Genomic DNA, 15,505 nt, shown 5'->3' on the forward strand with positions numbered 1-15,505 from the left:
CTACAAAAAAAAAATTATGTTTTTGGGTGTAAGTCACTAGGAAGTGGTTTATGCTTGAGGTCTATTTTAAAGATAAAAATGGTTTATGTTCTTCTTTAATTTGATTAAAAGGTTTTACTCGGAGGAGTTTCAATGACTTTGAAACAACTTGAAAGTTTATTGATAAGTCTAATTTTACAATGTTTTAGGGAAAAGTTTAAAGCACTCTTTGAATTCTGAATTTTTAAGACTAAACAATCTTTGAGCAGTTTGAGATACTTTAGATTTAATAATGGAATTGGTTTTGGTTAAGTAAAAGAAATGGTCTTGAAAATGTGTTCAGAGTAATTGACTACACGACTCGGTTTGACTTAGATTCTACTTCTATTATTACTCAAACCAGGAATCCAAAGTTTTAAAGATTTTAAACGAATTTGATGAAATGAATTATATTATTCTCCCCTAAAGACTTGAGACTTTGTCGAGGAACTTTTGTTATAAAATTCCGTTGTTGGATGGATGATTTTGAATATTTTGAAAGAGATCTTTAATTTTCCATGGTTTTGGAAAGAGTGGAAAGAGGATGCCGAGGGTGGCTTTGTTTTAAAAAGGGAACCTACTTTGAGTAAACGTGGCTTATGAGTCTGAGATGATTTAAGAAACGGGAACTTTAAAGCCAAGGTTGAAAAGAATTGATTTTTGATTTCAAAGTGAAGTGAATTGAGAAAAAGTGATTTATGGCTTGAATGATGATTTTATAAATTTGATGATGTTGGATGGTGGAAGTGCTATCTTGTTATGAGCCGGAATGGCTATGTATGATAATGAATTATGGCTAATTGCGGAATATGTTATGAGCCGGATGGCTGACTATGAATTAGGAATTTAAGCTGGATGGCTGAGATGAATGTTGATTTATGGCTGAGAATAAATGCATATATGCTGAATTATTGCTATTGTGATTGTTGCACTTCTAGTTATCTGAGATATGAGTTTTCCTGGGTAGAAGCAGTGGCTAGCCACCACGTGCTCCAGGTTGAGACTCGATACTCTGCTGACCCTATGTTATAAGTGTGGCCGGACACTGTGAAAGTTTTGGATGAGCTCGCCCCCGTGAATATACACTAGTGAGGGTGTTGGATGTGAATTATGATTATGATTGTGAATAAGTCGAGTTGGGGATGCATGACAGAGGGATAGTCCAATGGTTAGCTACCAGGACTTGTCGGGTTGGCTTTATAACCAACAAATGATATCATCAGCCACTAGGACATGCATTCATTATATGCATCTATTTGACATTGTTTGGGTGTGCATATTGTACTTGGTTTGCCTTTGTGATTACTTGTGATTAACTGCTAATTGTTCTACTTGCAGTAACTGTTTGTTTGTGCTTGAACTTTCCTCTTTGTGTTTGAGACTGAGACTTTGTTGGACTATGGTGATTGGTTATTGTTTGGGTTGTTTGGGCCTAGGGCCATGGTTGATCATGAGGTGGGCCGAAGGCCATGTCTGGTTGATGTTTCTGGTTTGGAAAAGTATGAAAAACTAATCTAGCTCAGCATAGATAAACCTTTTGAAAGGCTTTTGAATTTTCAGAAACAAACAGTTCCTCTTTCAGAAAAGATTTCAGATTTTTCTTTTAAAGTAAACCTTTGCTTTTGAAAAGATGCATAAGGCGGTTATTAATCACTGTAACGATTTTTATCTCGTATATCCTATTATAGTAATTCTGTCAGACGATATTTTTGTAGTGAGAACCCTTTCGAGGATGATGTTTTCACTCCGCTACAGATCTTCTCTTTTCAGGTTACAGGTGACGAAGTTCAGAAGATATTATTTATTTTTTGTCAGACGATATTTTTGTATTGTTTTAGTATTTATGTTTCCCTCGCCTTTAATTTTGTAAGTCTTGTAAGAGGGATAGGATTGTGATATGAGATGTTTGTATATATATATATATATACTCTATGAGTATTGTAACTTATATTGTAAGTCTGAATATTTGTTTTTTTTGAAAAATTAGGTTCAAGTTTTAAACAGGCTCATATTTTAGTATTAAATATTATAAGAGTCGTCGTAATACCCGAGTTATCAGAGTGGCGCAGCCGGAAGCGTGACATTATGATAGTTAGGGTGTTACATGTTGGTTGAGTTAGTTTTGGCTACGCTTCTAAAGCGCGTCAATAGGAGACATAGCCACGCTTTTGAAGGGAGAAAATAAGAAAGTATAAAAAGAATTGATTTTTTTATTGATTTATATGAATTATTTACATTCTATAATTATAATTAAAAAAATTATAGTTCTATAATAAAACTAATAATTTAATTTACACACGGCAAATGTAATGCCAATAAGCCATAATAACCTCTTTATTTTAAGCTGAAATATGGAGAAAAATGCTTAACCTATTTTTGGTAAATTTACGGAAAAACCATCAGTTTAGTATTAATTACCTCATCAGTTCTACAGATTACAAAAAAGCAACACAAATCAATAGAGAAATGGGGAATTTTTTGGCCATACATGAGGTCATAGAACTATAAGCTAAGCTAACCCATGATACAGAATTCCATAAATGGATTCATAGAAGATGATCACCAAAGAAGTAGCAAGAAATTCAACAAAAAAAAAAAAAGAAAAGAAATTCATAATCATAAAGAATCCAATAATAGTCAAAATCAAAGGCACTGCATTATACTACACAACATCATGTGATTCTTGTTTGCATGCAAAAGATTTTAATCAAGATAAAAAACATAATCAAATAGAAGAAAGCAAGATTGAGAAATTAAAGCAGAAACTTTACCAAGAAACACAAATAGGATTCATTTTCAGCTCTTCTCAATAGAAGAGAATAGGATGAGTTGAAAATAGCATGAGCCAGCAAATAGCTGAATAATTGATAAGAGACATTGAAAAAAATAATAATTCACTATTTAGCACTGAGCTAAAAATCAAACAATTGATTCCTATTAAAAGAGATTGCATTAGAAAATAGGTTCAATAACATTAATCTATAGTAGTAATTTGTGCAAGTTCAACCAACTCAATCAGTAGACGATGTTAACCTTCTTTCTAGGAGCTGCTCTATTGCCTGGTGCCTGAGCACTTTCTCCTTTACCAGGTTCTTTCAACTTGTTCTTTTTCTTCTTTTTCCTGAAAATTATATGAAATCATTATTAGGAGAGAAAAAGAAGTACAAAACAGTTAGTATAAATTAAACAAAAGGCACAAAATGTTCTTTTTCAGTGACCCTTTTAAAAAAACCAAAGGCTGGTTGGCACAGAGATGTAAGATGTCACTAAATAAGTATATTTATCTCACTTATCTTGCTGCTGTAGTTCATCTCCATCAGCACTTTCGACTTTTCATTTTAAGTTTGGAGAATGATTAACACCTGTATTTTTGCCAGCTTCCTCAGCTCTCTTATTTGCTTTGTTTCCTTTAACTACAGATTTACCTTTCTCAGCAGCAGAAATTAGAAAACCATCCTTATCTTCACTTTCCATATCATCTTTTTCACTTTCTGGAACAGGATGGCCAGTCTCATCCCTAATAACTATTAAAAGCTGAGAATATTTTGTTATCTTCCTCTTTCATCTAAGCTTCCTATTTCTTTTTCTTCAATTTCTGAGCTGGATATTCTTCATTTTAGGCATTTCATCGTCCACTATTTCCTTAATTCTAACTGTATAATTAATTAAATACAATTAGCTAATAATAATAAAAATGCCACTGTCTTTGCTACTTGCAAACAGCATGAATGAATACACGAATAAACAATAAGGTTCATGCCACAGTACAGAATAATTGCTATTACTTTGTATGAGCATCAATTAGAACACTACATAATGATTTTAAAAAAATAAACAAGAAAAAAACAAAACAAGGAAGGGAAAAAGGCAGAAAAGAATCAGATACTGATTTCATTAACCATGGATGAAAAAAAAGCCCAGATCCTCATGTTCCTACATATTCATGTGAATGAATTTCATTAACCAAGCAGATCAAATCATACAGTAAATGATGAACATAATGTTCAACAAACAGCAAAAAAATTTAACGATAAAAAAATCAACAACGACACATTCATTTCCTATAATCAGCAATAACATTTCAAAAATTCAGCAACTCAGAATAACCAAACATAAAAAAATTATTATTATTAACTCAGCAACTCAAAATTAAACCCAGCAACTCACAATTAAACCTAACTTAGCAACTCAGAATTAAACAAGCAAAAGTAAAACAAACACAAATACAAACAAATAAATAAACACAAACAAAAGAGGTGCATACATGGTGAATATTGGGCAGTGATAGTTCTTCTACTCTAAAGTGGCTTTTGGTGAGAGTACTGCTGTAACACCCTACCACACAAAGTCTTATGCTTAAGTCATAAAGCTGAAGTAACGAGGTATTACAACCTTTAAAATAAAATCATATATATATATATATATATATATATATATATAGTGAAAAGGAGTTTTATCTAGGAGCCTTGAAGAAAAGTCAAACAAAAGCGTTAAACAGAAAAGCGCATATCTCTCGACGAATAAGTGTGATCATAAGCCGGATAAGTTAAGAACAAAGAACTATAGATACATAAGAGAACAGTTGCAAGGATACATATAACAAAGCTTCTGACTTGGCTTGCGAAGTTAAAATCGGCCAGAACATATATACATATATACATATATACATGAGAATCCCCAAAAAGACCCAAAATATTTTTTTACAGAATCTCTTTTTCCAAATCAACCTCTAAGAGGGATAAAACATAATATACATATACAGTGGAGATATAAGAGTAACTACATATATATCAAAACTAAAATGGAATCCAAAAAGGCTAAAGTCCTTTGCTTTCTGAAGCTTCCAAAATGCCTCAGCGAGGTGCCTCACGTCCTGCGTTCGAAAACCACAAGATATATATGGAATGAGAATCGGAGGTTCTCAGTATGGTAACTGTACCCACATAACTAACATATAAGGTCTCGGAAAAGCCAAAGGTGATCCTAGAACTTCTGGCATTGGATTCACTCTTATAAAACACAACTAAACCAAAAATTTAGGCGACTAACTAAGGATCTTCCTTTTAATCTAACACTCCCCTTTCCAACTCCTCCGAACCTTCCAACCGCCATTGGAATTGTTTGTTTTCAAACACATGTATTACATAAAAAGAAATTCTAAGAACCGCAATTAATTAATCACTTAATTAAAATAATTTAATTTTCCAAAATAGGATCTAAAAATTTAGAATATTAATTAGAAAATTTAAATATGATATTTAGACTCAGTAGATTTTTCTGAGTTAGAAAATGTAATTTTCTGTGGAAAATTGCATAAAAAATACGTACCGGTAAATTAACCGGTAGTACCAGCTTAAATCTGTCCCGTACTGTGCGAAAATGATAAAAAAAGTAGAAAAACTTAGAAAATAAATTAAAGTTGAAACCGGACATTAATTTTAAAGGTTTGGGCCGAAATTGGGCCAAACGGGCCAAAAACGCTAACGGATTGGATCGGACCCAAGTTGGGTCCAAGCCCAACATATATAAGCACTTAAAGGCACCCATTTCAGCTCATTAGACACATAAGAGAGGGAGAGCTGCTGAAGTGAGAAGAGAGTGAGGGTTTCCAAAGTTACTATTCACATACAACTTCAATCCATCATATCTCGAGCTACGGTGCTCTGATTTGGGTGCCGTCAGCGGCTACACGAAGCTCTCGCCAAGCCTGTTACTCTCATGTAACTTTTATAGGTGATATTTCGAAATTTCTTCTCCTTCATGCAGCCCTAAAAATCCGAAAATGTGGGTGATGGTTTTGAGTGAATTTTTGTGTTTTAAATTGATTAGGTAATATCTAAGGTTGGGCTATTGGTGGTTTGTGCCCCAAACACCATCAAAAAAGGTAAGAAAACTCTTTACCTTGTGAAATTATGTTTATGATGAATCCTAGGTTGATTGGTTATGAATTATGTGTGTATATAGCTTGAAGCTATGATTGTTGGCATTTATTTGGAGCTTTGGATTGATTGTTGGTGATTGGAGGCTTGAGTTGGACTCAATTTTGGGATTTTGAAATATTGAAAATTGGCCAAGGTATGGTTTCAGTTTTCTCTATGTAATATATAATATTTCTGGACACTTAGGCTAGTGACCCATAGGATAGGTTTGGATTGAATTGATCGTTGAAACTTGGTTGATTGATGATGTATGATGAATTGATGATTTGGATGAATAAATGTCGTTGATGTTGGTAAATGATATTGAAGTTTGAGATTGATTATGATGATTGTTATTGATATAATAATGATGGATGATTGTATTAGATGGGAAATGATTTTAGTGTGATATATTTGATAATTGGGGTTGAGGATTGTATATTGAGAGTGCAAATTTGGTATGAATGGTGAATTGTGACACAAAGGGTAAGTTATGAGGTAAATTGGTGTTTGGTGTGGCTATGATTTGGTTTTGGTTATGAATTTTAAGGATTTGAGAAATTAGTGAACTTTGGTAAAAATGGATTTTTGGCGAAATTTGACGGATCATATCTTGAACTGTAGTTTCTAAAATTTAATGAATTTTATATCAAATTAAAGATAATTTAAGGAGCTTTGAAACAGTATAGATTTTGTAGAAATATGAATTTTGTAGGGAAAGATATGATCATTGGAAGTTGTGTCAGAAATCTGAATTCTGTGATGTTGCAGAATTTATGATTTCTGGTTTGTGTGCGCACGCACACTGCTGTGCGCGTGCTCTGATAAGTGGCTATTTCTGACTTGTGCGTACGCACAACCTTGTGCGCACGGGTTGTGCGCACGAACACCCTGCGAATTTTTGAAAACCTGCGTACGCACACTCTTGTGCGCACGCAGACACCGGGAGGTGCCTACTGTTGGGAGCGCTAGCACACTCAGGTGTGCACACACACCCTTTGAAATTTGCAAGCTGTGCGTACGCATAACTACGTGCACGCGCACACGCTGGAAGGTGCATTCTATTTAGGGCGTTTGCACGTATCTATGCATGTACGAAGAATGGAAATTTTTACTCTCTGTGCGTACGCGCACCTCTATGCGTACGCACACTTCTTGAAAATCTTTCTGGGCGTGCGTACTGATGGACTGATAATTCACTATATCACTATAATGAACCCGTCTTTGGCAAGTATACCACATTATCGTCAAGTAATAACTCACAATGAGTGAGGTCAAATCCCACAGAGATTGATTGATTGAACAACTTTAGTTACTGGGTGATTTAGTCAAGCTAATCAAGAAGAATTGTCGAGTGCAAAATTCTAAATAGCAGAATTATAAATGACTTAAAGATAAAGGAAAGCAATAAAGTGCAGAAATGTAAAGAACATGAAAGTAAATGGAAGGAACATAAATGACTGAATTATAAATGGAGAATGGGTTATAGCAGAAATTAAAGAAAGCTATAAAGAATAGGGAAGATAAAAATAGGGAAGATTCATTGGGATTGGGAGATATTGCTCTCTTTGGATTAAATTTAGATCATCTCATCTTCAAACATACAGCTCATTGACCTCTTGGCACTCATGATTAATTGAACCCCAATTCCTTGGTGATTCAATCTTTCAAATCTTGATAATCAGCCAATTCCTTGGTCTAATTGCTCATGAAGAGAGATAAGCTTGGTCCCTGATTTTGCCACACATCCTCATAGATCCAAATATTTGGGTAGATTTCATGTCACCATATCCAATCCCAAAATCCAGATCTACTCAATGTGAGAAGGGATTTCAAGCATGGTTTCATGTTTCCTTTTCCAAGGCTCCCATGAAACCCAACTTGCATTCAATCTCTTTTCCAAGATGATTGAACACTAAGCATGAAGAACAAAATTCCTTCTAGAAAATCAAAGAAAAGATGAAGAGAAGAAGAAATTCACTATCAATTAATCCATCAAGCATAATAGAGCTCCCTCCCCCAATGAGAGGGAGTTTAGCTACTCATAGTTTAGAGAAAGTACAAGAGATGGAAGAAGATGAAGTGAAGTGTAAAGTAAAAGTTCCAAGCTAACAAGCTACTCAAAAACCCCCTCTTCAGTACTCTTTAAGGGGTATTTACACTACTCCTATTACTAGAAATGAAAATTACAAAAAGGAAAGAAAATACAATTGAAAAACTAAAGAGAAAAGTCATTAAAATGAGACATGTGCCTGGCGTGTGAGCGGCCTGCCATGCCTGGCTTTCAAGTGGCACGCCCCCTTTGTTATCTTCCTTCTTCCTCTCTGATGAATTGAACTAGCGTGGCACGCCCAGAACTGGCGTGCCATGCCCTCAGCAAAGTCCTCATTACTCTCTTTTGAAAAGTTGAACTGGCGTGCCACGCCTTCAATGAGATCCTCAATTTCTTATTTGGAAGGTTGAACTGGCATGCCACGCCGAGGTTTGCCATTCCACGCTCTTGTAAAAGCATGAATACTCCCCTCTGGTCCAGTAAGCTGGCGTGCCACACCCAGGAGTCAAGTGGCACGCCCATGATTGACCACGACTCTAAGTGTTTCGTCTCAAGACGACCCTTTAGGTTAAGCTTTCAATTAGCACTCCCAAACTAGTTGGTTTTAGGGTACTAGGTGTTAAAACACCCCTAAGAATTTACTTGCTCAGGTCTCTGTTCTTGACACATCTTTACCACAAGCATCTACTAAGATTTTGGCTCTTTGAGCTATGTGTTTCTTTCTTTTATCTTAGTAGTTGATGCTCAGAGCCTTGGGTCTTACTTACTACTTCTTGGTTCTATTGATATTCAAGGGTCATCCTTGGCATCTACTTGTTATGTCCTCTATGTCTAATTATTCATTATGAATTACTCACTTCCAGATTCTTATTCATGATTCCATACTTGTTCCTCATCTCTTAATTTGAATTATCTCACTTGGGTCTTAATCTCTTACTCTTATTTTGTAACAAATCCTCATTGATTCTTGTGAAAACAGACTACTTTTATTGATGTAATGAAAACTTAACAAAAGACATTTTCTTTCTCAATTTAAAGACTGAAACTTAAAGGACTTATATATGGATTCAAAAACAACAAAAAACTAAGATATCAAGATACTACTAGCAGTAAATTCAGAAAATAAATTTCAACAATGGGACTCAACAACCTTTTTCTCATCAGCAGCTTCAATGCATAGGTCCCTTCCCCTTATCCTTCTTCTTGGAGGACTCATCACCATCCTTCTTCTTGGAGGCTCCTTCTTGTGCAGGGGTGTTCTTTGGCTTCCAAAAGCCTAGCTTCCTCATGAAGGTCCTCTCATCTTCCTTGTGCTTGGCTAGTATCTCCTCTTGCCTAGCACTCAGCTCTTCCATTCCTTGCATGAATGTTGGATAGTCGGGGTTGAGAGTGGCCACCACATTATACAAGTGATTCAGCTTCGTTTGTGTATTTATGTCATATTGCCTTCTTGATGTGGTCCTAGCCTCATAAAGGGACCTAAATTCAGCAAGGTTCCTTTGTTGTACTTGTTGTTGCTCCATGATCTTGTTGAGGCTACCTTGCAATTCTCCCTAATGAAATTGACCTTGCTGCTCTTTCACATACTCCACACTCCCTTGGAGTTGCTGGATACTCTCTTGCATTTGCTCCCATTGTTTTTGCTACTCCCTAAGTTGAGTGATGTCTTCTTGCATATGGTTGATGTTCCCTTGCATTTGGTGGATGTTCCCTTGCATTTTTTCCCAATTAAAGCCTTCCAGAAATTGTGCTTGAAACTGTGGAATTGGTGCTGGCAGTTGTGGAAATGGTCCTTGAACATATGCTTCCTCTTGTTGTGGTGGCCCTTGTGGTTCTTGCACATGGCCCTATATTCTCTAGCTCTTTGTAGTGGGTTGATGACCACCACTTTCTCCATCTTCTTGGCAGTTATTGGTTTGTCTTGCTCAACCAAGATTTCATCTATGACCTTCTCCACTCCAGCCTCATCACACAGTCGCTGAATGATGCTTGGGAAGGTCAACCTTGTGCTATCTTTGGTGCTTTTCAGCACCCTATGGATGTTGGCTGTTATCATCTCCCCCACATTGATGTTCTCCCCCTTCATTATGCTGTAAATTAGCACAGTCCTTTCCAAAGTTACCTCTGAAGTGTTGGAGGTGGGGTTGAGGGATCTTTTCACAAAATCCAACCACCCTCTAGCTTGAGGGCACAAGTCTCTTCTTCTCAACTGATTTGGCTTCCTATCTTTATCATTGATCCACTGGACATTGAGGACACAAATCTCATTCAAGATTTCTTCAAAACCCGTATCAAGTTGCTTCATCCTTTCTTCATAGCTCTGGGTGGAACTTGTGTGCCTCACCTCTAACATTCTCTCTAAATTGGCAGGGCTATAGTCGATGCTCTTCCCCCTCACATAGCTTTGATAGTTGATGAGCGGATAATTTATACGCTTTTTGGCATTGTTTTTAGTATGTTTTTAGTAGGATCTAGTTACTTTTAGGGATATTTTTATTAGTTTTTATGTTAAATTCACATTTCTAGACTTTACTATAAGTTTGTGTATTTTTCTGTGATTTCAGGTATTTTCTGGCTGAAATTGAGGGACTTGAGCAAAAATCAGATTCAGAGGTTGAAGAAGGACTGCTGATGCTGTTGGATTCTGACCTCCCTGCACTTAAAGTGGATTTTCCGAAGCTACAGAACTCAAAATGGCGCGCTTCCAATTGCGTTGGAAAGTAGACATCCAGGGCTTTCCAGAAATATATAATAGTCCATACTTTGGCCGAGTTTAGACGATGCAAAAGGGCGTTGAACGCCAGTTCTATGCTGCAGTCTGGAGTTAAACGCCAGAAACACGTCACGAACCAGAGTTGAACGCCAAAAACACGTTACAACTTGGCGTTCAACTCCAAAAGAAGCCTCTACACGTGTAAACTTCAAGCTCAGCCCAAGCACACACCAAGTGGGCCCGGAAGTGGATTTATGCATCAATTACTTACTTTTGTAAACCCTAGTAACTAGTTTAGTATACATAGGACTTTTTACTATTGTATTAGACATCTTATGATTTTTAGTTCAACTTAGGATCATATTGATCACGTTTGGGGGCTGGCCATTCGGCCATGACTGGACCATTATCACTTATATATTTTTAAACGGTAGAGTTTCTGCACTCCATAGATTAAGGTGTGGAGCTCTGCTGTTCCTCATGATTTAATGCAAAGTACTACTGTTTTTCTATTCAATTCAACTTATTCCGCCTCTAAGATATCCATTCGTTCCCAAGAACATGATGAATATGATGATTATGTGACGCTCATCATCATTCTCACTCATGAACGCATGCCTGACAAACACTTCCGTTTTACATGCAAACAAGCTTGAATGGATATCTCTTAGATATCTAATACAGGGGACCGAGTCCGAGTTATTAGTATCTTCGTGGTATAAGTTAGAACCCATGGATGGCCATTCCTGAGATCCGGAAAGTCTAAACCTTGTCTGTGGTATTCCGAGTAGGATCTGGGAAGGGATGGCTGTGACGAACTTCAAACTCGCGAGTGCTGGGCGTAGTGACAGACGCAAAAGGATAGTAAATCCTATTCCAGTATGATCGAAAACCTCCGGATGATTAGTCATGCCGTAATAGAGCATTTGGACCATTTTCACAGAGAGGATGGGATGTAGTCATTGACAACGGTGATGCCCTTACAGAAAGCTTGCCATGGAGAGGAGTGAGACTTATTGGATGAAGACAGTGGGAAAGCAGAGATTCAGAGGAACGAAAGCATCTCTATACGCTTATCTGAAATTCTCACCAATGAATTACATAAGTATTTCTATCTTTATTTTCTGTTTATTTATTATTATTATTCGAAAATACTATAACTATTTGATATCCGCCTGACTGAGATTTACAAGGTGACCATAGCTTGCTTCATACCAACAATCTCCGTGGGATCGACCCTTACTCACGTAAGGTTTTATTACTTGGACGACCCAGTGCACTTGCTAGTTAGTTGTGCGAAGTTGTGAAGTGATGTTTGGACCATGGTATTGTGCACCAGTTATTGGCGCCATTTCCAGGGAGAGAACGAACAACAAATTTTACAACCTCAGAGTAACAATTTCGCATACCAAGTTTTTGGCGCCGTTGAAGGGGATTGTTTGAGTTTGGACAACTGACGATTCATCCTGTTGCTCAGATTAGGTAATTTTCTTCTCATTTTGTTTTCAAAAAAATTTTCAAAAATTTTTCAAAAATATTTCCTTCTTTTTCGTTTTTCCCAATTAATATTTGAAAAAAATTTTTTTAAATTATTCTATGGCTTCAAAACTTTCAAGAATGAATTCTAGAGTTTCATGGTAACATGTTGAATCCTATCTGGCTGTAAAGCCATATCCAAACTGCTTTGGGATTGGTCTTCAACTAATCACCACAATGCATGTAATTCCATCCTAAAGCTGACTGGCTATTAAGTCATGTCCAACCCTTTGATTGGAGCTTTGGGCTAATATTGAAAGATTCTTGGAATTCTTCTTAAAGATTTTGGATTTCTTATTTTCTTTTTCCATATGTTTTTCAAAAAAAATTAAAAGAAAATACAAAAAAATCATAAAATCATAAAAACCAAAAATATTTTGTGTTTCTTGTTTGAGTCTTGAGTCAAATTTTAAGTTTGGTGTCAATTGTATACTCATCTTGCATTTTTCGAAAATTGCATTCATGCATTGCATTCATCATGATCTTCAAGTTGTTCTTGATAACCCTTCTTGATTGATCTTCATATTATATTGTTTTGTGTTGTATGTTGTTTTTCATATGCATTCTTGAATTCTTAGTGTCTAAATATTAAAAATTTCTAAGTTTGGTGTCTTGCATGTTTTTCTTTGCATATAAAAATTTTCAAAAATATGTTCTTGATGTTCATCATGATCTTCAAAGTGTTCTTGGTGTTCATCTTAATATTCATAGCATTCTTGCATGCATTCATTGTTTTAATCCAAAATTTTCATGCATTGAATCTTTTTCATGTTTTTCTCTTTCATCATTAAAATTTAAAAAATAAAAAAAATATCTTTCCTTTTTTCTCTCATAAATTTCGAAAATTTGGATTGACTTTTTTCAAAAATTTTTAAAAATTCAATTGTTTCTTATGAGTCAAATCAAATTTTCAATTTAAAAATCTTATCTTTTTCAAAATCTTTTTCAAAAATCATATCTTTCTCATTTTTCTTATTTATTTTTGAAAATTTTAAAAATATTTTTCAAAAATCTTTTTCTTAATTTTATATCATATTTTCGAAAATATCATCAACAATTAATCTTTTGATTCAAAAATTTCAAGTTTGTTACTTACTTGTTAAGAAAGATTCAAACTTTAAGTTCTAGAATCATATCTTGTGATTTCTTGTGAATCAAGTCATTAATTGTGAATTTAAAAATCAAATATTTTTCAAAACTAATTTCAATCATATCTTTTCAAAAATATATTTTTACCTTATCTTTTTTTTTTCATATCTTTTTAAAACATATCTTTTTCAAAAATTTGATTTTAAAATATCTTTTGTAACTTCTTATCTTCTTATCTTTTCAAAATTGATTTTCAAATTTGTTTCAACTAACTAATTAACTTTTTGTTTGTTTCTTATCTCTTTCAAAACTACCTAACTAACTTTCCCTCTCTAATTTTCGAAAATACCTCCTTCTTTTTCAAAAATTCTTTTTAATTAATTAATTGTTTTCAATTTTTAATTTTAATTTTTTTCATTCTTAATTTTCGAAAATCATTAACCCTTTTTCAAAAACTATTTTCGAAATTTAACTTTAAATTCTAATTTCTAATTTTCGAAAATCCTCTCACCTCTCATCTCCTTCTTTTTATTTATTCATTTACTAACACTTCTCTTCATCTCAATTCACTACTCTTATCCTCACCCTTGTGTTTGGATTCTCCTCCCTTCTCTTCTTTACATTACATTCTATTCTTCTTCTAGTCACACAAAGGAACCTCTCTCTACTGAGGCAAAGAGGATCCCTATTATTATTTTCTGTTCCCTTCTTTTTCATATGAGCAGGAGCAAGGACAAGAACATTCTTGTTGAAGCAGACCCTGAACCTGAAAGGACTCTGAAGAGGAAACTAAGAGAAGCTAAAATACAACAATCTAGAGACAACCTTACAGGAATTTTCGAACAAGAAGAGGATATGGCAGCCAAAAATAATAATAATGCAAGGAGGATGCTTGGTGACTTTACTGCACCTAATTCCAATTTACATGGAAGAAGCATCTCCATCCCTACCATTGGAGCAAATAATTTTGAGCTTAAACCTCAATTAGTTTCTCTGATGCAGCAAAACTGCAAGTTTCATGGACTTCCATCTGAAGATCCTTTTCAGTTCTTAACTGAATTCTTGCAGATCTGTGATACTGTTAAGACAAATGGAGTAGATCCTGAAGTCTACAGGCTCATGCTTTTCCCTTTTGCTGTGAGAGACAGAGCTAGAATATGGTTGGATTCTCAACCAAAGGATAGCCTGAACTCTTGGGATAAGCTGGTCAAGGCTTTCTTAGCCAAGTTCTTTCCTCCTCAAAAGCTGAGTAAGCTTAGAGTGGATGTTCAAACCTTCAGATAGAAAGAAGGTGAATCCCTCTATGAAGCTTGGGAGAGATACAAGGAACTGACCAAAAAGTGTCCTTCTGACATGCTTTCAGAATGGACCATCCTGGATATATTCTATGATGGTTTGTCTGAATTAGCTAAAATGTCATTGGATACTTCTGCAGGTGGATCCATTCACCTAAAGAAAATGCCTACAGAAGCTCAAGAACTTATTGACATGGTTGCTAACAACCAGTTTATGTACACTTTTGAGAGGAATCCTGTAAGTAATGGGACGCCTCAGAAGAAGGAGGTTCTTGAAATTGATACTCTGAATGCCATATTGGCTCAGAATAAAATATTGACTCAGCAAGTCAATATGATTTCTCAGAGTCTGAATGGAATGCAAGCTGCATCCAACAATACTCAAGAGGCATCTTCTGAAGAAGAAGCTTATGATCCTGAGAACCCTGCAATAGCAGAGGTAAATTATATGGGTAAACCTTATGGAGACACCTATAACCCCTCATGGAGAAATCACCCAAATTTCTCATGGAAGGATCAACAAAAGCCTCAACAAGGCTTTAATAATGGTGGAAGAAACAGGTTTAGCAATAGCAAGCCTTTTCCATCATCCACTCAGCAACAGATAGAGAACTCTGAACAAAATACCTCTAATTTAGCAAACTTAGTCTCTGATCTATCTAAGGCCACTCTGAGTTTCATGAATGAAACAAGGTCCTCCATTAGAAATTTGGAGGCACAAGTAGGCCAGCTGAGTAAGAAGATCACTGAAACCCCTCCTAGTGCTCTCCCAAGCAATACAGAAGAAAATCCAAAAGGAGAATGCAAGGCCATTGATATAACCATCATGGCCGAATCCAAGGAGGAAGGAGAGAACGTGAATCCCATGGAGGAAGACCTCCTG

General features: G+C 35.5%; 1 non-coding gene across 1 annotated transcript; it reads right to left on the minus strand.

Moving 5' to 3' along the window:
• Nucleotides 1-14,578: 14,578 nt before the first annotated feature.
• On the minus strand, nucleotides 14,579-14,686 carry LOC112780230 (small nucleolar RNA R71). The gene has a single exon (XR_003191082.1). It is a non-coding gene; the product is annotated as a small nucleolar RNA R71 (small nucleolar RNA).
• Nucleotides 14,687-15,505: the final 819 nt, after the last annotated feature.

Source organism: Arachis hypogaea, chromosome 19, assembly GCF_003086295.3.
Source record: "Arachis hypogaea cultivar Tifrunner chromosome 19, arahy.Tifrunner.gnm2.J5K5, whole genome shotgun sequence".
Classification (NCBI taxonomy): domain Eukaryota; kingdom Viridiplantae; phylum Streptophyta; class Magnoliopsida; order Fabales; family Fabaceae; genus Arachis; species Arachis hypogaea.